This window comes from Dasypus novemcinctus, chromosome 15 (genome assembly GCF_030445035.2).
Source record: "Dasypus novemcinctus isolate mDasNov1 chromosome 15, mDasNov1.1.hap2, whole genome shotgun sequence".
Lineage (NCBI taxonomy): Eukaryota > Metazoa > Chordata > Mammalia > Cingulata > Dasypodidae > Dasypus > Dasypus novemcinctus.
The window spans coordinates 31,588,511-31,609,406 of NC_080687.1; positions in this window are offsets into that span (position 1 = coordinate 31,588,511).

Genomic DNA, 20,896 nt, shown 5'->3' on the forward strand with positions numbered 1-20,896 from the left:
TTTTATGTAATCTAAAGCTTCTTCAAAAATAAAAAAAATTAATTATAAAAAATAAGATTATATGGAAATACCTCTTTTTCCCTAGATGGCATACTGATACCAAATCTAAGATTCCATTAAGATTTTTTTTTTAAGTCTGCTAACTGCAAAATATCATCTATGGCCTCTGCTATTTTCAGAGTCAGAAGAGAGTACAGAAATGAGGAACTATTATAAAAACTTTTAATATTCATATAAACCAAAGGTTGATGTATCTCAAAATATACCAACTCCTCTTACTCTGGGTAAATTGGCATACATATAAATTAATATGAATTTCATATATAATTGATAATAGCATGACATTTAGAAAAATATTAAATGTCAACAGACAGGGATATCTTGAGTATCATGAGTCAACATGTCACAAAAGTCTGTGTTTATAACAGAAATAAAATATTTGGGGGAATAATAGAATCTCAGAGCTTGAGAGAACTATAAAATTTATCTAGCTCAACCAACCATTCATGCATTCTTTAATATCCTCTACAAAGTCTGGAGAGTTCCAGACAAAGTAGGGATAAGCACACAGTATCATCTAGGAGTTCGCAGCCTCTGTTTCTACACAAAAATCATCAATGGCACTGATTTATGAACAAAGAAAAGAAAAGGGGGCCAAGATTGGTAAGGAACTTTGAAAGCACTTATTTTCCACCTCTGTCATCATGAACAAATTTTTCATCTCCCTATTAATGTCCGCCCACTTTCTCTACCAACCCTAAGAAAAAGAATTTGGGCCCTTGGGGAAGCACAAGTGAGTGAACTCAGAACTATGAACAAGAAAATTAGTATGAAATGAGAATAAGGTAAAGAAGAGGTTTAAATATCAGTCGGGGGGAAGCGGATGTGGCTCAAGTGATAGGGCTGCCATCTACCATATGGGAGGACCCAGGTTCAATCCCTGGGTCCTCCTGGTGAAAAAGAAGAAGAGAAAGCATACCTACATGGTGAGCCAGTGCCTGCACAAGTGAGTCATGCAGCTAGAGGATGACATAACAAAAGAAAGACAAAAGGGAGAGTCAAGGTGAAGCACAGCAGAAACCAGGAACTGAGGTGGCACAGCTGACAGGGAACCTCTCTCCATATCAGAATACCCCAGGATCAAATCCTGGTGATTAAAAAAAAAAGAGAGAGAGAAATAGATACAGAAGATCACACAGCAAACACAGCAGGGCAGGGAAAAGGGAAGGGGGGGGGGGGATAAATAAATAAATAAATAAATAAATAAATAAATAAATAAATAAATCCATCAGCCAGAAGATTGTAGAGCTCTGAAAAAGAACAGGGAGGATCTTTACCTTGGTCTGGAGTTAGGAAAAAGCCATGTGATCTATAACATTTTGGGTTTTTTACCATTTTGCTGTGTGTTCTTTTAAATTGCTACTTCTTGCAATTCTGGTTCCCCAGCAGAGGCTCTTAAAACTATACAGAGATAACTGGGGATAATTGCCACTGCTCTTCCCACTATCATGATTTACCTATGCCTTTTGGTACTACTTTGCACAGTCTTTCAAAGATTATAACCTGTTCACTTACTCTCACTTAATAGAATGGAAATAGAATACTGCTCATTCTTCCCACTTCAAGACTTCATTCAAGAAATCCTATGTCAGTAACCAAACCCGGTGTCTATTTCAAAGGAATGGTCTTTTTCCTCAGTTCTTTTGAGAAAAGGATGTAGATATATTTAAGGAAAAATATTTTTTATATAAAATTTCATAGAAAATGTATCAGTAAATCTATAGGTACATTAATATGAATATAATTATAGAATTAGGTAATGTCCATTAAAAACTAAAATTATGCTTTTCCCAGAAAATTTAATTGGTGAAATAATTATGTCAGTGAAAAGACAGGCTTACTGCAAAAGTCTCTTAAAGGAAAGAATGTTTCTATATAAAAATCTGGAAAAGCAGAACCTAAAAACAGAATAAAAACTTGTCTTGGTTTCAAGAAAATGTGACTTAAGCAATAAAATTATTATTCTGAAAGAAAAATGTATTAACTCAAGGGAATATTCAGCAAGGAGTCAGCAAAAGGCAAGTCCAAGCTAAGAAATTTTTCAGTCTGTATTGAGTATAGTCAAACGAGAGCAATATTGAATCTAGGGTTGATCAATCTAGACTTGGGAATTCTGGAAAGCAGAGAGTGTTCCAAGATATTCCATAGCCTGGAAAAAAGAACACTCAAGACTATTTCCACAATCTTGTTCTAAAATCAACAAGTAGAATTTTGAGTACCTCTAAGTTACCCTGACACTGCAAAAGAGGCATCAGGATTAAGGCTGCTGGAAATAAATTTTGCCCATTGTAAATTAATAATAATTTGGCACGGTGGTACATACATTATTCTCTTGGGAGATAGGTTAATGTGTCAGTCTTTGAAAAGCTAATAAACTCCAGCCATTCTGTGCTTACAAACCAGAAAACAAGACATTTAGAGAAGGGGACCTCACCAAAATTCTACCACCTGAAAGCATACTTTAGATACTCCATGAGCAGCTAAGCTCTATCATGTGTTTAATTTGGTATCTAACTTCTATGTAAAGGCAAAATTTATATGTGCATATGTGTGTGTTCTACTGCCCGTAACCTAAAACAACTTAGTGGGCCTTCTCAGCTCTGTTCCAGTAGGAACCTAATTTAATCTTTGTTGCCCATTTCTTTAAAAAGCCACCAAAGGATGAGCCCAATGAAAAGCATGCCAAAGGAAAGGAGAGTAGCCCTAAGACTGGCTTTGGAAAAATAAGGTAAAGGCCAGAGCCATAAATAATATCAATCAGACCTGGCTGTCCACTCTACCATCCCCTTTTCAGGGCCTTCACTTTGGTTCCTGCTTCACAATGTGATCCTCCTACCATTTCCTGAGTTATAGAAGCCCCAAACTAGTTAACTTCTTGAATAAAGATAGAATTCTAACAGCAAAAATAATAACAATATTTTAAAAAGTATTCTGCCACACAAAAATTCAAAACATTCTCAATAATTATCAAATGTTAAGATAACCTTTAGTGAAGTAAATTATAGTTAAATACTTAAAAATTTGGGGGCCTTCAGCAACTTTCTGGATTGTCCAGAATTCTGGAATAATATTCCTCAAGATGTGGTAAAGATTTCTGGAGTTTTAATCATATCTGAGAAGCTCTGCCCTTTCTGTTAAGTGCTCCCCAAAAGTGAAGGGCAGGCAAGCAGCTGTGGCTCAATCAGTTGGGCTCCATCTACCATATGGGAGGTCCTGGGTTCGTGTCCTGGGGCCTCCTTGTGAAGGCAGGCTCGCCCACACACTGAGGAGAGCTGCCAGCCCACAAGCGCTGTGGAGTGCCGACTCAGCAAGGTGACGCAACAAAAAGGGAGATAAGCAAAAACTCAGAAGAACGCATAGTGAATGGACACAGAGAGCAGACAGCAAGCAAGCCGCAGGGGGGGCGGAAATAAATAAATAAAAATAAAATACAGATACAGAAGAATGCACAGCAAATGGACACAAAAAGCAGACAGCAAACAAAAAAAGCTGCAAGGTGGGGGGATTAAAAAAAAAAGTGAAGGGCATTCTGATGGGTGACTTCCAAGTCAGTGAGATTTTCTGTTTGTGGAAACAAGATATGCCATAGGAAAATCAAGCCCATGTGTGAGTGTATAGTGACCCTTCAGCGTCCTTACTGAAATTGGCACTCCATGATTTTTGAAAGTATACATTTTACCAAACCCAAGAATGCTTTTAAACATGACTTTCCCCGTAGTATCATCAGCTCCAGCCACTCTATATTTAAGTTCAATTAACATGCCGCAAATACCAGAAGAGTTGGAAATAGTGACAACATTTAGAACATTTAATGCATAAAAAATAAAATGTTTGTTCTCTGTAGCATTGAATGACATGTAATATTCCTATTACTTCTATAATGTCTGTTCTTAGGAACTTGAGAGTTAAGGATTTCATGGTAGTTCATACATATTAACACATTTTATAAACAAGGTCACTGGAAGATTACTCAGTATGAAGTCAGAACAACCAACACATAACAAGGGTAGAAAGTTGTCATCCCCAAATCTTCCTGCCAGTCAATTCTTGATTGAAATTAGGCTTCCTGGAAGAGGGAATCTTTGAGGATGAGAGAGGTAGTTTGAAGAAATGAAATGGAATATTCTTTGAAACATATAATAGCAATGCCCACTTCTGTCAAATAAAGAGGATGGGCTATATTAAAATCTAAGGAGGAGCCTACCTGTGATATTTAGTCACTACATGAGCAAGAAATTCAAGTACAATGGTAAGAGTGAAAGACCGAAAGCAGTAGTCAATAAACTACAGGGCAATATTTAAAACAATACTTACTAATTCAACCCACTACCACATTATTTTCAGAATAAAGCTTGCACATGAATTATAAATTCCTGTTTCACTACTTACTTGACAGAAATAAATCCACAGATACATGAATAAACAAAAGGATGTCAAAAAGAAGGGGGAAATTAAATAAATATTTGATAATTCATTAGCATATAAGTACCAAAGTTATGAGAGAGTGGGCAACTTTGACCCATGTCCCCATGAAACTAAAAAAGATACAGAAACTTTTTAAAATCTGCCTGAAGGTATAAGAGAGATTATAAGACAAGAAATACTGAAACCCCGGGAGATAAAACAAGTATTGGAGGACATTTTTTCCAAAGGGCCTTAGAACGGTGGAAGAGGCAGCATATAGAGTAGGATGCATATTTGACAGGTTTATAGGGATGGACTCAGGCTTTACTAACACTTTCAAGGTTACAGGCAATCAGAAGCTCAGATTAAGCAGGGAGAGAGGGCTGGACTTTGAAGGATGCTCCCCTGTCCTTTCTTCCTATATCAGACATGTACTCAGTGCAATAGATGACGTTTTCAATGAAATTTTGATGGTTTATCTTCCACAGCAGTGATTCAAATTATGAATCATCTCCCTTTTATACCTCATAGGGTTGTATATGATACCTGGCATTTCCGGGGAGCCATGCCCCTTAAGTTCAGAGGGCCTGGATTTATTTATTTAGCCAGGGACAGCTGCTAAGGTCATTTTGTAAATAAAGATTACTCTTTTCAGTAATTATCAATATACTATTTACCCAGTGGTTCAGTTATCATGTTGACAAGATTTGACTGCATCACCTGTGTTTCTTCTTTTCCTGGACCCATCCACTGCCCTCTCTGCTCCTATTTCAGCTCAGCTTCTTCCATTCTTTCTTTCCCAGACTTGAGCTGACACTTCATAAAAGAAGATACACGAAAGTCAAGAAGCACGTAAGAGGTGCTCGACAATATTATGCATCAGGGTAGTTCAGATTAAAACTGCAGCATCTCCACTAGAATGAATAACACTTAAAAGACAGACTACTCCATATATTGGCAAAAGTGTAGAACAATTCACACTCATGTATTAATGAGACAATCCATGAACATGATTTGTTGATCTCCTTATCAGATCTTATTTAATATCTCTCAAGTAATGCTTTATAATATTCTGCATAAGCCCTTACATATCTTTTGGGAATTTGATTATTTCTATATTGAAATGGTACATTTGAAAAATTTATATTCTGTTTGCTTCTGTTAAATAGAAAAGCTTTTGATTGCTGAATATTGACCTCATATATACCAACTGTATTAGTCAGGATTCTCCAGAGAAAGGAATGTACAGGGAAGGAAAGGAAAATTAAAGAAAGGGGAAAAAAAGAAAGTACAGTGCAGTGCATGCAAGACATAAATAAAGAAACTACTCTGGAGAAAAAAACAAAATTCAAGGAACAGAAGGAAATTCATTATGAGTACTTCCCACTTTAGAACAACTGAAAATAAATTCGGTAAAATAAAATTTCACAGATTAAATGTCAAAAATATAGAATTAGATAAAAAAAGATTGCAGAACTAAGTTAACAATTGAGTACAAAAATATCATTTTAAAAATATAAACTACATAAGGAATCAAACATACATAGAAAAGTGAGATAATCACTATAAATGAAGAAGAAAGATAGAAAGATTTTATATATATATAATAAACTTTATTTTTAAAGGAGTTTTAGATTAAAGTTACATCAAGAGTATAGGGGATTTCCATATACCCAACCCCCTCCCCCATACTTTCCCCTATTGACAACATCTTTCATTAGTGTGGTACATTTGTTACAGTTGAACACATATTGCAGCATTGTTACTATCAAAGGCCCATAGTTTACATATGATTTACACTTTTTTTTTCCAAATTCTTAATTTATTCATTTTTTTAAAAGATATTACATTAAAAAAATATGAGGTCCCCATTCGCCCCCACTGCCCCCACCCCATGATTTGCACTTTGCACTGTACAGTTTTATAGGTCTTGACAAAATGCATAGGAGCCTGTATCTGCCATTGCAATGTCATGCAGAACAATTCCAATGCCCTGTGTTCCATCTATTCTTCCTACACCCCTCTTCAGAACTTTTGGTAACTACTATCTTTATATCAATGTTACAAGTTCTTCCTTTCCTGCAATAGTAATAAGCCTACTTTGGTCCATGGCTGCATTCCCCCCGTGTTTGTTCATTCCTCAATCTGGAGGAATTGGGGATGGTGATGCTCACCCTGCTTCAGACTGAGAGGAGGCTTAGCTTTTATAGGACAGATGGAAGGAACTGTTTTGCTTGCTGTTGTAGATATTCTTTGTTTTTGGGGGTGGGGGTTAATTTTGTTTGTTGTCCTGAGCAAATTTGATGAACTGGAGAATAGGTGCTGGCCACAACTCTGCTGAGATTCAGGGCTCAACTGGCATATGAACAGACAGAATATTTAAGATGTTTTTAAAAGGTAGAAAGTAGATAACAGAAATGGAGGGCTAACATAGGTATACAAATAAAATAATTTCCCCATAAATATAAAATCTAAAGTATGAAACAAGGAAAGTATTCAAAGATAGAATACAAGAAAATCTTCTCGTAAAGGAGTATTTGAATCTAAGCATGAAAAGAGTATAAAGTGTTCTAAGATATGTTGATATAGTACAGTCAACCCAGAGATATGTTCTGATTGGGTTTCTAAACTGCAAAGGCAAAGAATGAATTCATCTGGTATTCAGGCAGGAAAAACAATACTTACAAGAGGGGGAAATTAACCTAGTCCCAGGCTTCTCCTTGGCAACATTAAGCACCAGAAGACAATAATATTATGCCTATAAAGGTCTGAGGAAATAATGTTCAACAAGAATACTTTATCTACTCAAGTAGTTATTTGAAGGCAAAAAGATAGACATTTTCAAGCATGAAAATATCAGGGAACATAAACACCAGAAGACTTTCCAGATAAAAGTAATTGATGGAATACACGAAATTGAAAGAAGAACCAAAAAATTTTTTGAAAAGAATTCAAAAATAGAGAAGCCATCTGTGATGAATTAAAATTGGCCACAAGTTTTTTTTCTTTCTCCCCAATGAAAGGTGGAGTTTATTTCTCGAACCTTGAATATGCAGCAGAAATGACTCTGTGCCAGTTCCAGGCCTTGCCTCTAAAGAGACGGGCAACTTTTGCTTCTTCTTATTCTTAGGATACTTTCTCTCAGAACCTAAGCACCATGCTGTCAGAAGCCCAAGCCCCATGGAGAGGCCACGTATGGGAATTCCAGTTGTAAGGCCCCAAATGAGCATCCAAACAACAGCCAGCGCCAAGTGCCAGCCACATGAGGGAGTCATCCCAGGTGTTCCAGGCTAATCAAGACTCCAGATGACTGTAACCCTATCTGACAGCATGTGAACTCAAAATTCCACCCAGCTGAGCCCAGGCAACCACAGAGTTATGAAAGACAATGTAATAGTTGTTTGAATTCACTAACTTTTTGGGGTGTTTCACATAGCATTTCACACAGATTTCACACAGCATTTAAAAACTAAAAACCAAACTAAAACACTAACATAAAAGATTGATAATAAACACTAAATCCATTTAAAAAGACTAAACAGCTGCAGAAAGTATAGTTATGGAGCAGAATGTAAATATTACAATCATTATAATGAAATATATATATATAACTATTAATGGTTCTCTTGTCACTCAGAGTTTAAAACCAAAGTCCTCATATTGGCCCACAGTGCCTTACTTGATCTGCCCTTCTACCCTGTAAACTTTCTGTCCTCTTCTCCTATAACTGTCTTCTTCACTAACCCCACTCCAGGCATGCCAGCCTCCTCACTGATCCTGGAATATCCAGCATACCTTAAGGATTTAATCTAGCTGTTCCTTGTACCTGGAATGGTTAACCCCAGATATCTGATGGACTAACTCTTTTCTCAAATCTCATCTGCATAATAAGTTATGTAATAGCACAACCATCTACTCTCACTCCCACACCTGGCACTCCTGATCCTTCTTACTCTACTTTTTCCATTTTTTATTTTTTATTTACTAAATTATCATATTTATTTCTATTACTTATTTTCTATCTTTTCCTCACTAGACTACCAGTTACAAAAGGTAAGGAATTTGTCCATTCTGTTCACTGATTTATCCCAAGTCTATAGAACAGTTCCTAGCTCACAGAGGTGCTCAAAATATAATAATTAACAAAGGTCAAGCAGGGAAGAAATGTGAGAATGCTGATTTTCTCATCCTTTATGCTAGAGTCAATCAGCATTGTATTAGATTGATTATGTGTTTTTAAATGCATTCAGCATCCCATGCATTCCATATCTTCTCAATATTTATCTGAAGTTTTATAATTCCTTTATTTTACACTTTTCAGTTAAAATCATATAAAATAATCTTAATACATTTAATTTTAAAATAATATGCATAACATGATCCCATTTTTGTAAGCCTGTCTCTTGCTGTGCAGGCAGAAAGAAATCATCCTTCCCTCTCTTTTACCGCCAAAGGGGCACATCGGCATTGATGCTCAGTTAATATTAATAATAGTTATTTCTGGTGGATGTATATGTACTTTTTTTTTTTTTTACTTCTTCCTTGATCCTTTTTGTATTAATTGAATATAATATTTATCAGTTGTTAAAATTGTAAAGTTAAATTTAAAAGATAAATGCTTAACAAGACATCCCTACCTAAATGTCCCAAAAGTATTCAAAATGTATCAAAAAATAAAGACTCATCTTATCCTTTCTACCCCAAGCCTATTTCTCATGCTTTGTAGCAGTTTGATATAGTTATGAGTTCCAAAAAGAGATATTGGATTATGTTTGTAAACTGGTCTGTACCTGGGCATGATTAAGTTATGATTAGGGCTTTGATTGGACCACATCACTAAGGGTTTGAGTCCTCACCCCTTGGTGGTTGGGGACTCACAGACAAAAGGCATGGCTGGAGTTTTGATGTTGGAGTTTGATGCTGAAGTCTTAAGCTGGAACCCCAGGAAGTAAGCACACAGAAGAAAGAGAAGCAAGCCCTGGGAAAAGAGGACCTGAGCCAGGAGAAGCACACAGAGGAAATAGAGACAGCTCCTTAGAAATGGCAGAAACCCCAGGGAGAAAGACAGAGCCATTTACCTGATAGTCTACAGCTGCCCTTGTGGAGAGAGGCAAAGTCTAGAGAGCCTCATAGTCTACAGCTGACCTTGTGGAGAAAATAGAGGAGCTGAGCCCAGAGGAACCCAGGAAGCCTGAACCCTCACAGACATTGGCGGCCATCTTGCTTCAACACGTGGAAATAGACTTTGCTGAGGAAAGTAACTTATGCTTTATGACCTGGTAACTGTAAGCTCCTACCCCAAATAAATGCCCTTTATAAAAACCAATTGATTTCTGGTATTTAGCATCAGCACCCCTTTGGCTGACTAATACAGAATTTGGTACCAAGGAGTGGGGAAGTTCCTTTGCAAATACTGAAATGCTGGAACAGTTTTATAAATGCTAAGGGGTATTTTTTGGAGGAATTGTGAGATGCCTGCAATAAAAGACCTACAGTACTTTGAAGAGACTGCTGATAGCAATATGGATGCCAAAGAGACTTTTTATGATCCCTTAAAAATAAATGATGAAACTATTATTGGAAACTGGAGGAAAGGCAACCCATGCTTTAAAGTTGCAGAGAACCTAGCAAGATTAACTCCTGGCTTTTTATGGAAGGCAGAATTTGAAAATGGTGAGCCTGGGCATTTAGCTGAAGAAATCTCCAAAGTAAACCCAGAGAATGCAGTTTGGCTTTTGCTTGCAGCTTATAGCAAAATGCTAGATGAGAGAGAGATGCTGAGAACTGAACTGTCAGGTACAAAGGAAACAGAAACTGCTTCTGAAAATTCCAAGCCTCTGGAAATCAAGCTCCCAGATAAAAGTTCCCCATTTAAGGACTCAACTAAACTTGGTGCTTCTAAGTCAGGATTGAAAATGCAGTTATCTCAGAAAGTCTTATTGTTTGAAGGCTTGGGTCCCTGCTTCTTACATGCTAAACCAACAGGTTTTTGAGAAAACTGTATGAACAAAACCACTGTCTGCCTAGAATAAAAGGGACATGGAAACGAGAGATTGAAGGGGAAATGACTTCAACAGGAAAACCATGGAAGCTGAGATCTGGAATTAGGACATCACCTTGGGCCAAGAGAGGAACCTCACCCATGCGTAGAGAGAGGGTGAGTTTGCCCCAGCAATTGAAGAGGATGGATGTTACTGTCCAATGTCCTGGAAGAGTTTTGTGGCCCCGGGGTACAGAGAGGGTGGAGCACATTCCCCAAGGATTAGCACAGTTAAGGTGAGCACCCCACAGGTCTGAGAGGGGTGGACCTGTCCCCCAAAGATTAGGGAAGGCCAGGTGGTCAACCCATTGCTCTGAGAGAGTTGAGCCTGTATGCCAAAGGCTAGGGAAGGATTTGAGACAACTAGTCACTGAGATGCAAACAAATTTCCAAAATCAAATTAATGAGTTGAAAAACAATATGGTTAAAGAGATAAAGGACATCAAGAAGACACTAAGTGACCACAAAGAAGAATTTGAAAACCTGAATAGAAAAGTCACAGAACTCATGGGAATGAAAGACACAATAGGTGAGATCAAAAACACATTAGAGGCATACAACAGGAGACTCAAAAGATAGAAGAAATAATAAGTGATACAGAAGATAGAATATCCAAAATTGAAGAGAGAAAAGAATGGGAGGGGGGGGGAATTAGCTATGGCTCAGGAAGTTGAATGATAACATGAAACACAGCAATATATGTGTCATAGGAGTTCCAGAGGAAAAGAGAAGGGAAAGAGGGAAGAAAGATTATTGAGGAAATAATGGCTGAAATGTTTCCATTAAGAAAAGAAATAAAATTACATGTCCAAGGGAAGTGGCTGTGGCTCAATTGGGCTCCCATCTACCTTATGGGAGGTTCTGAGTTCACATCCCAGGGCCTCTTTGTGAAGTCAAGCTGGCCTGCACACCCATGGAGAACTGATGGCCCATGCACCCAAGGAGAGTTGGCACATCAAGATGACCCAGCAAAAGGGAAACAAACAGACACAGAAGAATGTGCAACGAATGGACACAGAAAGCAGACAGCAAGCAAGCCATGTGTGTGGGGGGGAGGGGATCAATAAAAAAATAAATCTTTTAAAAAATCTCAGTTACATATCCAAGAAGCACAGCATATCCCAATTAGAATAAATCCAAATAGACCTACTCCAAGACACGTAATACTCAGAATGTTAAATGTCTAAGATAAAGAGAAAATTCAGAGAGCAGCAAGGGAGAAGCAAACCATCACATACAAGGGACACCCAGTAAGATAGCGTGTGGAATTCTCATCAGAAACCATGAAGGCAAGAAGACAGTGATATGATACAATTAGGATACTGAAAGAGAAAAACTGCCAGCCAAGAATCCTTTATCAAGCAAAATTGTCCTTCAAATATGAAGGTGAGTATAAAATATTCACAAAGAGAAACTAGAGAGTTCGTAAGAAAGAATCCACTTTTGCAGGAAATATTAAGGAAATCTTAGAGCCTGAAAGAAAAGACAGGAGAGAAAGACTCAGAGAACAGTGTTGAAGAAAGAATAGCAGAAAAGATAACCAAAAGAGTAAAAAGACAGATGTAAATAAGATATGACATATGATAACCAAAAGATAAAATAGTGGAAGGAAATAATGCATTTACAATAATATCATTGAATGTAAATGGATTAAACTCCCCAATCAAAAGATATAGCCTGACAGAATGGATAAAAAAAACGTGAGTCATCTATATGTTGCTTACAAGAGACTCACCTTAGACCAAGATACAAAATGGCTGAAAAAGGAAGGTTGGAAAAAGATTCTTCATTCAATAGTAACCAAAAAAGAGCAGTGGTAGCTATACTAATATCAGACAAAACAGACTTTAAATGCAAGAGTTATAAGAAATACAGAAGGGCATTATACATTAATAAAAGGGACAAACAAGCAGGAAAATATAATAGTCATAAATATCTATGCACCTAACCGGGGGGGCCCAAAATACATAAGAAAAACTCTGGCAAAGCTGAAGGGAGAAATAAACATCTCTATAATAATCACTAGAGACTTCAACACACCACTAACATCACTAGATGGAACACCTAAACAGTAGATAATCAACAAAACAGAGAACTTGAACAATATGATAAATGAGCTAGACCTAATAGACCTATACAGAACATTACACCCAAACTTAGCGGGTTATACATTCTTCTCAAGTGCTCATGGATCTTTCTCCAGGATAGATCACATGTTAGGTCACAAAGCCAAAGCAGGTCTCAATAAATATTAAAAAATTGAAATTATACAAAGCACCTTTTCAGATCATAATGGAATGAACCTGGAAATCAATAATAGATGGGAAAGAGGTAAATTTGCAAATGTGTGGAGACTGAACAACACACTCCTAAATAATCAATAGGTCAAAGAAGACACTGTAAGTGAAATTAGTAACTATATTGAGACAAATGAAAATGAGAACACAGCTTATCAGAACCTAGGAGTACAGTGAAGGCAATCCTGAAAGGGAAATTTATAGTCCTAAATGCCTATATCTAAAAGGAGAAAGAGCTAAAATGTAAGATCTTACTGAACAACTGGAGAAACTAGAAAAACAACAGCAAACTATTCACAAAGCAAGCAGAAGGAAAGAAATCGTAAAGATTAGGGCAGAAATAAATGAAATCAAGAAAAAATAATAGTAATAGACAAAATCAACAGAAGCAAAAGCTGTTTTTTTGAGATCAATAAAATTGACAAACACCCAGCTAGACTAGCAAACAAAAAAGAGAGAATATGAAAGTAAAATCAGAAATGAAAGGGGTAAAGTTACAACTGACCCCACAGAAATAAAATAATAAGAGGATGTAATGAGAAACTATATGCTAACAATCTAGACAACCTAGATTAAATGGACAAATGAAATACACAAGCAGCCTATACTGATGCAACAAGAAATGCAAAAATGTAACAAAACAATCACATTAGAATAGATTGAATCAGTCATCAAATGTCTCCCAACACGGGGAAGCGGACTTGGCCCAATGCTTAGGCGTCCATCTGCCACATGGGGGGTCCGCGGTTCAGGCCCCCGGCCTCCTTGACCCATGTGGAGCTGGCCCATGCACAGTGCTGATGCACACAGGGAGTGCCGTGCCACACAGGAGTGTCCCCCGCATGGGGGAGCCCCATGTGCAGGGAGTGTGCCCCGTGGGGAGAGCCGCCCAGCGCGAAAGAGAGTGCAGCCTGCCCAGGAATGGCACCGCGCATGCAGAGGGCTGACACAACAAGATGATGCAACAAAAAGAAACACAGATTCCCGTGCAGCTGACAACAACAGAAGCGGACAGATAGGAATGCGCAGTGGGTAGATGCAGAGAGCAGACAGCTGGGGGAGAGAGAGGGGAGAGAAGTGAATAAAAATTAAATAAATAAATAGATAGATAGATAGATAGATAGATAGATAGATAGATAGATAGATAGATAGATAGATACATACATCTTTTTTTTTTTAATCTCCCAACAAAGAAAAGTCCAGGACAAGATGGCTTCACAGGTGAATTCTACCAAGCATTTTGAGAATTAACACCAATCCTGTTAAACTCTTCCAAAAAATCAAAGAGGAGGGAAAATTGTGCAACATTTTATAAAGCCAACATCAACCTGATAATAAAGCCAGATAAAGACACTACAAGAAAAGAAAATTGTAGACCAATCTCTCTAATGTGCACAGAGGCAAAAATTTTCAACAAAATACTTTCAAATAGAATCCAACAGCATATCAATACTTATACACCACAACCAAGTGGGATTTATTTCTGTTATGCAAGGGTGGTTCAACATAAGAAAATCAATTAATGTAATACACCACATAAACAAATTGAAGGGGGAAAAAATGATCATCTTGATCAATACAGAAAAGTCATTCCATAAATCCCAGCATTCTTTCCTGATAAAAATACTTCAAAAGATAGGAAGAGAAGGAAAATTCCTCAATATGATAAAAGGCATATATGAAAAACCCACAGCCAACATTGTATTTGATGAGAAAGGTTGAAAGCTTTCCTCTAAGACTGGGAGCAAGACAGGGATGCACAGTCACCATTGTTATTGAATATTTCATTGGAAGTTCTAGCTAGAGCCATTAGATAAGAAAAAGAAAGGCATCCAAATAGGAAAAGAGGAAGTAAAACTCTATTTGTGGATGACATGATCCTATATTTAGAAAACTCTGAAATGTCTGTGAAAAAGCTACTTGAGCTAATAAATGAGCTCAGCAAATTGGCAGGATGCAAGACCAATATGTAAAATCAGTAATGTTTCTGTACACTAGAATTGAACAATCTGAAGGGAAATCAGGGGTGAAATTCCATTTACAATAGCAAAAAAAGATTCAAATAACTAGGAATCAATTTAACCAAAGAAGTACAGGATGATATGCAGAAAACTACAAACAAATGCTAAAAGAAATCAAGCATAAGTAACTTCCCTCACCAAAGTCTATTTTCATGTGTTGGAGCAAGATGGCTGCTGACGTCAGTGAGGGTTCAGGCTTCCTGGATTCCTCTCTTCCTGGGGCTTGCTTCTCTTTCCTCTGTGTGCTTACTTCCTGGGGTTCCAGCTTAAAGCTTCAGCATCAAACTCCAACATCAAAACTCCAACATCAAAAACCCTCTAACTCTGTCCTTTGCCATGTCTTTTAATGCCCTACTGGCACAAAAGGTTTACCTGATCACTTAATCAAGCAAACCTCTGAATCCAATATAATCTAATATGCCCAGAGGAAAAGATCAGTTTACAAACGTAATCCAATATTTCTTTTTGGAATTCATCAATAATATCAAACTGCTACAGTTTTATTTCCCTAGAGAACACTAACTAATACATTACTAAGAGCAGCCAAAAAAAAATCTCAGTGGTTTACAGCACAAAGGTTTATTTCTAGTTCATGTTGGCTGTGGGCAACTGTAGCTCTGTTCCTTATGTTTCCTCATTCCAGGACCCAGTTGAAGGAGCAGTATCTAGCTAGGCCTTGCTGTTCTCATGGCAAAAGGAAAAGGGGAAAATATCTGCAAACACACAATGGCTTTAAAAGCTTCTCATGGAAGTGGTATACCCATTATTTTTACTCAAATTGGCCAAAGCACGGCTTGACACCCAAGCTTAACAATTGGGTGGGGAGGTATATTCTTTCAACAGGGAAACACTGCAAGTCATTTTTCAACAAGTGTGACTATATGATCCTATGACAAGGAAGGAGGGAACAATCAATTGAGAACAATAATCCAATATACTACAAAGTATGTCATGGATTCCCAGAAATTTACTGTTCATCAAGATTCTAAATGCAAAGTCAAAAATGTGACTAATATAAGTTTTATCAAGTTTGCAAGAGACAACAGGAGAAACTAGCAAAATACATGAATTAATTTTCTACTTTAAGGCTATGAGTAACTAATGCCCAGAAAAGCTACAAAGACTGACTTCTCTCATGAGGTTTTCTAAGATTTTGCTTGGAAGGTTTTCTAAGATTGATTAACAAAAATGTATTTTGTTAAAGGTTTGTAAAGTTGAACATTTTAGACTTTTAGAAAATGTTTTGATTACAATTTAAAAAATACCGAGTCATAGAATAGTTAACAGGACCAACCTTTGTTAAAATGATGAAAGCCAAATACCTACCCCACTACTCCCACCTTCCAAGTCCCTAACCCCTGCTTTTTCTACTCTCAACCTCTATTCCCTATGTTGTTATTGCACAACTTCTTTTCAAGCCCAGTGTTGTCTCCTGCCTTGACATATATTTTTCCCCATATATTTTTCAGGTATAGCATACTTGTGACCATTTCAGTTTCCATTCTCCCACACTCCAAAGGTAATAACCATTCTGACATCTACCACCACACATTAACTTTGCGTGTTTTTGTACGTGCTCTTTTAGTGTTGGCTTCTTTCACTTAACATTTAGCTTTACCGTGGCAGATCATTTATCCTACTTGATGTATAGAATTCCATTGTGTGAATACATCTCTATCCATTCTATTCTTGAATAGTTTCTAGTTTGGAGTTATTATGAATAGAGCTACTGTGAACATTCTAGTTCATGTCTTTAGAAGAACTCAGTTTATGGATTTCCTTTGATATATATCTAGGACTGAAATGACCAGATCATAAAATGTGTGTAAGTTTAGCTTTAATAGATTTCTAAAGTGATCATACTATCTTCCCAACTTTCATAAGACTTCATGTACATTCACAAAGTCCTTCACAGTTTGCAAAGTATTTTCAAAAGAAATAGATCTAGACCCCTAATCTTCTGATTCCAAACTTGGTGTTTTTTTCCTTTCGGAATATTCTAAACCAGGGGTTCTTAACATTTTTTGTTTCACAGATCCCTTTGCCAGTCAGGTGAAAACCACAGACCCCTTCTTAGAATGCAGCAGTAAATAGTTTTATGACACTCAACTAGTGCCTGGTCTAGCAACTACTGTAATTTTGAAGTATGGATGAACACAAGCAATTTTTTGATATATGCAACAACTGTAATATGACATGAAATGAATACTACTGTAATTCATTGTATACATTCATAAGTGAAGGAAATGCTAAATTTCAATTAGCGGTCAGAGAAATAAAATAATAAGTTGATTTTTTTTTCAGTTCAAGCTCACGGACCCCCTGATATCTTTCCATGGACCCCTCTCCCCCTGATTAAGAGCCCCTGCTCTAGACCCTTTCTATTACTTTTCTTTACCCAAAACTTTGTCTTTCTCCTTTAAAGCCTCACATGACGAATGGATATCCAGTCATCCATGCGCCATTCATTCCAGAGTATTTTTGCCTATAAGAGGGTCACTGGAGTCTCCAAAAATTACAAATAATGGGACTTTCAGGTTCCATAAAAGATCAGTCAGTAGGGAGGTACTGGAAAGAGAAGAGAGAGAGATCATTTCAATCAGAGGGAACCATTTAACAGCATCAGTCAAATCCCAGATGACTTTCTCATCTGAATAGAACGTTCCGGACGATACATAATAGAAAATAGAAAGCTCATCTTTTATCACATGAACTTCAGGGCAAACACATTGGAAAGCTATTAAACTCTCACTTCTCCAAACTGTGAGACTGGAACCACTGCAGGAATGACTACGTAGAGGTTTCAAAGGGCACCTGAGAAATCGAATTAAATCACAACCTTCTTTGTCTCTACTCAAGAGACCAGGAGCAGAAATCTGTTGCTGCTTTTGTGAAGATCACTGTAGGAGCCCAGCGCATGAACAAACTGAGCAGAAAAAAACTGAGAAAGATAACAGTGAAAATCAAGCCCCAACCTCCTGGCTGCCCACTCAGATGTGCATCCATTCCCCAGATCTGTTATAATTAAAGAGAATGATTTTTATAGATTTAAATATTTTCCATTTATCATGGTCTGATGCCTGGATTTGAATGCAGCTGAAGTTAAGGGTACTAATGAATTGTGAATTACTCCAATACTTGAATTTAAGGCCTCTTGAGCCTAATGTGCAAATTTATGTAAAAACAATGTGAAAATTAGAAATGCATTGGCAGATTTTTTTTCACCAGAACTGTAGCACTCTCTCTAGTCAAACAGAATGCTCATTTGCAAGTTGTCTATATGCAAAGCATTCTGCCCCTGGGAGCCTCAAATCTCCTTAGCAAGTCATCTGAAATTTGAGAAAAGCTTTGTTCTCAACCTGCTTTCTGCTCTCTTCACTTTCTCTTCTCTGTGGGCAGAAAGCTAAGTATGGATTTCATCTGGCCAATCTAGCAACAAATATGGCCCAAACCATGATGGCCACCCTAGAAAACAGTTTTTACTTACAGAGAGTGTCTAAATATGCCCATCTTGAGCTCTGAACACCTTGCCCTGTAGTCTTTCAGAAGTTTAAGAGAAATTTCAAAATCCAAATCCTTTCTCCTAATCCACAAGACTAAAATTTTCCTTTGGAGACCAGACTGGGAGAAGTAACAGAAACTATTTGCTGTTATTTCCTGGGCCTATTGATGGTTACCTTTGTGTGCCATTTGGCTAGGTTATCATGTCTAGGTGTTAGGTCAAATACCAGCCTGGTTGTTTCTGTGGCGGTATTCCATAAAAGGGATTCGCATCTACAATCAGTGGACTTTAAGTAGAGGAGATTACCCTCTATTATGTGGGTGGGCCTCATATGTTAGAGATCTTTAGAGGGAGAACTGAGGGCTCCAAAAATCAGAAAGAATTCTGCGGCAAGACTGTATCTTCAGCCCCTCTCTGAGTTTCTAACCTAAGGATTTTGACTTAAAAATTCCACATCATTTTTACCAGAACTTTAGCCTCCAGCATGCCCTGTGGAATTCAGACTTGCCAGCCTGCACAATCATGTGAGGCAATTCCTTATACTAAATCCCTTAATAAATAATTGGTATATATATAATATATGCATCTATATCTATATCTATAGTCTGTTGGTTCTGTTTATCCAAAAAACCCTGACTAATACAGTTAGCTTTTGGAGTTTCATGTCACAAGTGAGGTTGAGGTAAACCAAGATGGTGACTGAGCAAGCTGGTTACCACTCCACATATGTCAGGAATAGCTATTCTGTACTCTGCCTACCTAGTCTTGGGGAAGAAGGGTCAAGACTGACAGATGCCTAGATGCAGCAGCAGGGGGAGCATTTGGCTCATCTGCCTTGGAGCTGGCTGGCACCTGAGCAAAGTGGGCCAGAGGTCAGTCCTAGAAGATGCTTGAAAGAGGCAGGCAGAGGAGGGCCAAATCACCACACATCTAGGAGTGGGAGGAGATACTCCCTATGGGAATTAACCTAGTTAATCATTTAGCTTTGGGAGGGGGGGAGTAGGGAGAGGCAGGACAGCCTCCCACAAATTGGCAGGCAGCCAAGCCAGAGCTAATGCTAGGCCACCCATGCAAGGAAGGCAGACAGTGGAGCGTGACAGCTGAAGGGGTGCATTCCTAGGAAGGAAGTCTCATCAGCAATGAGAATTAATCACTGCCACCCTTTAAGGAGGTGGCTCAGGTGTTTTCCCAGCAGCTCAATCCCAGATTAAAGGGACATCATCCCTAGGCCCCCAACAGACTATTTATTCCTCTACCCAATGGCCCACTCCCCTGCCCACAGCTTATGTTTACTCTATTAATAGCAGGTTAATTTCCCATTTTGAGTTGCTCTGTCAATGCTGCTTTCACCTGTGACCAGTGAGCTTAGTTTTCACCAGCTTACATACAATTGGGTACAATACTCTGACCTAGGTATTCTAAGGCCTTGCTACTCTTAAGTGCTGGTCCCTGGACCAGCAGCATCAGCACCGCCTGGGACTTGTTAGCAATGCAGACATCTCAGGCCCACCCCAGACTTACAGAACCGAACTCTGCATTTTAAAAAGACCCCCAGGTGATTCAATTGCACACTGAATTTCAAGGAACTCAGTTCTGTTGTGTTGCTCTAATACCATGGCTATTTTCTGGTGATACAGAAATGATTTTCCAGTTGTTAGCTGGGTAACCATGACTTGATCACTTAACCTCCTCAACCTTCAAGTTCTCATCAGTTATGTGGGGATGTGGAAGCCCACCTAACTTAAGAGGATTCAATTAATTACTAAATTAGAAGTCCTATAAATTGTGAGTCATGATATGAATATTTGATTTTATTCGTATTCTGTGTTCTGACTCAACGATGGGATTGTAAACTCCTGAGAACAGAAACAGTGTCCTCAACCTTGGTTTTTATCTTCCCTCTTCACCTAAGTACAGTGTTCCACCCCTAATGAGGATGACTATCTGATATGTACAAAAATCACCCTCCCACAGGAACACTCCCTCCAAAACTAGAAATTTCTAATTTCAATTCCTGACTCCAGGTACAAAGAGATCCTGTCACTTTGACCTAGCCCTCTAAGGTTCATCCCTCTAAATAATTGTATTGTCTCTATCTATAAAGCACTTTGTTACTATGGCAACATATACATGATTGTGTGTGTAAGTAATCGAAGGTGCTTCTACAAGTCAGACTTTCTACCAGACACCTGAGAAAACATCCTATCCTCTTAAATATTACTCTCCCATAGGATTGCATCAAGCCCCAAGAAGTTTCTCAAACTCAAACATACTTTATAGAAGCTTTACACCAAAATAAGGAGTCAGACTTACTGAGTACCAGAACTAGAGAAAACTAGAGAGTTGAGTTCCAGTTCAGGGTCTGCCTTCTTTGTTTTATTTGCTATATAGCTCACCATAAGGCACTCAATTTTCAGGGTCCCAGTTCCTCATATTTAGAAGGAAACAATAAGCTCTCCAGTGACTTGACTTGAGCAATACATCTATTCTGAGCTGATGTTAAGTGTCACTTCACTGAAATTATCAAATAAACCTTCGCAGCAATAAACATTAACACAGCTCTTTTATATGG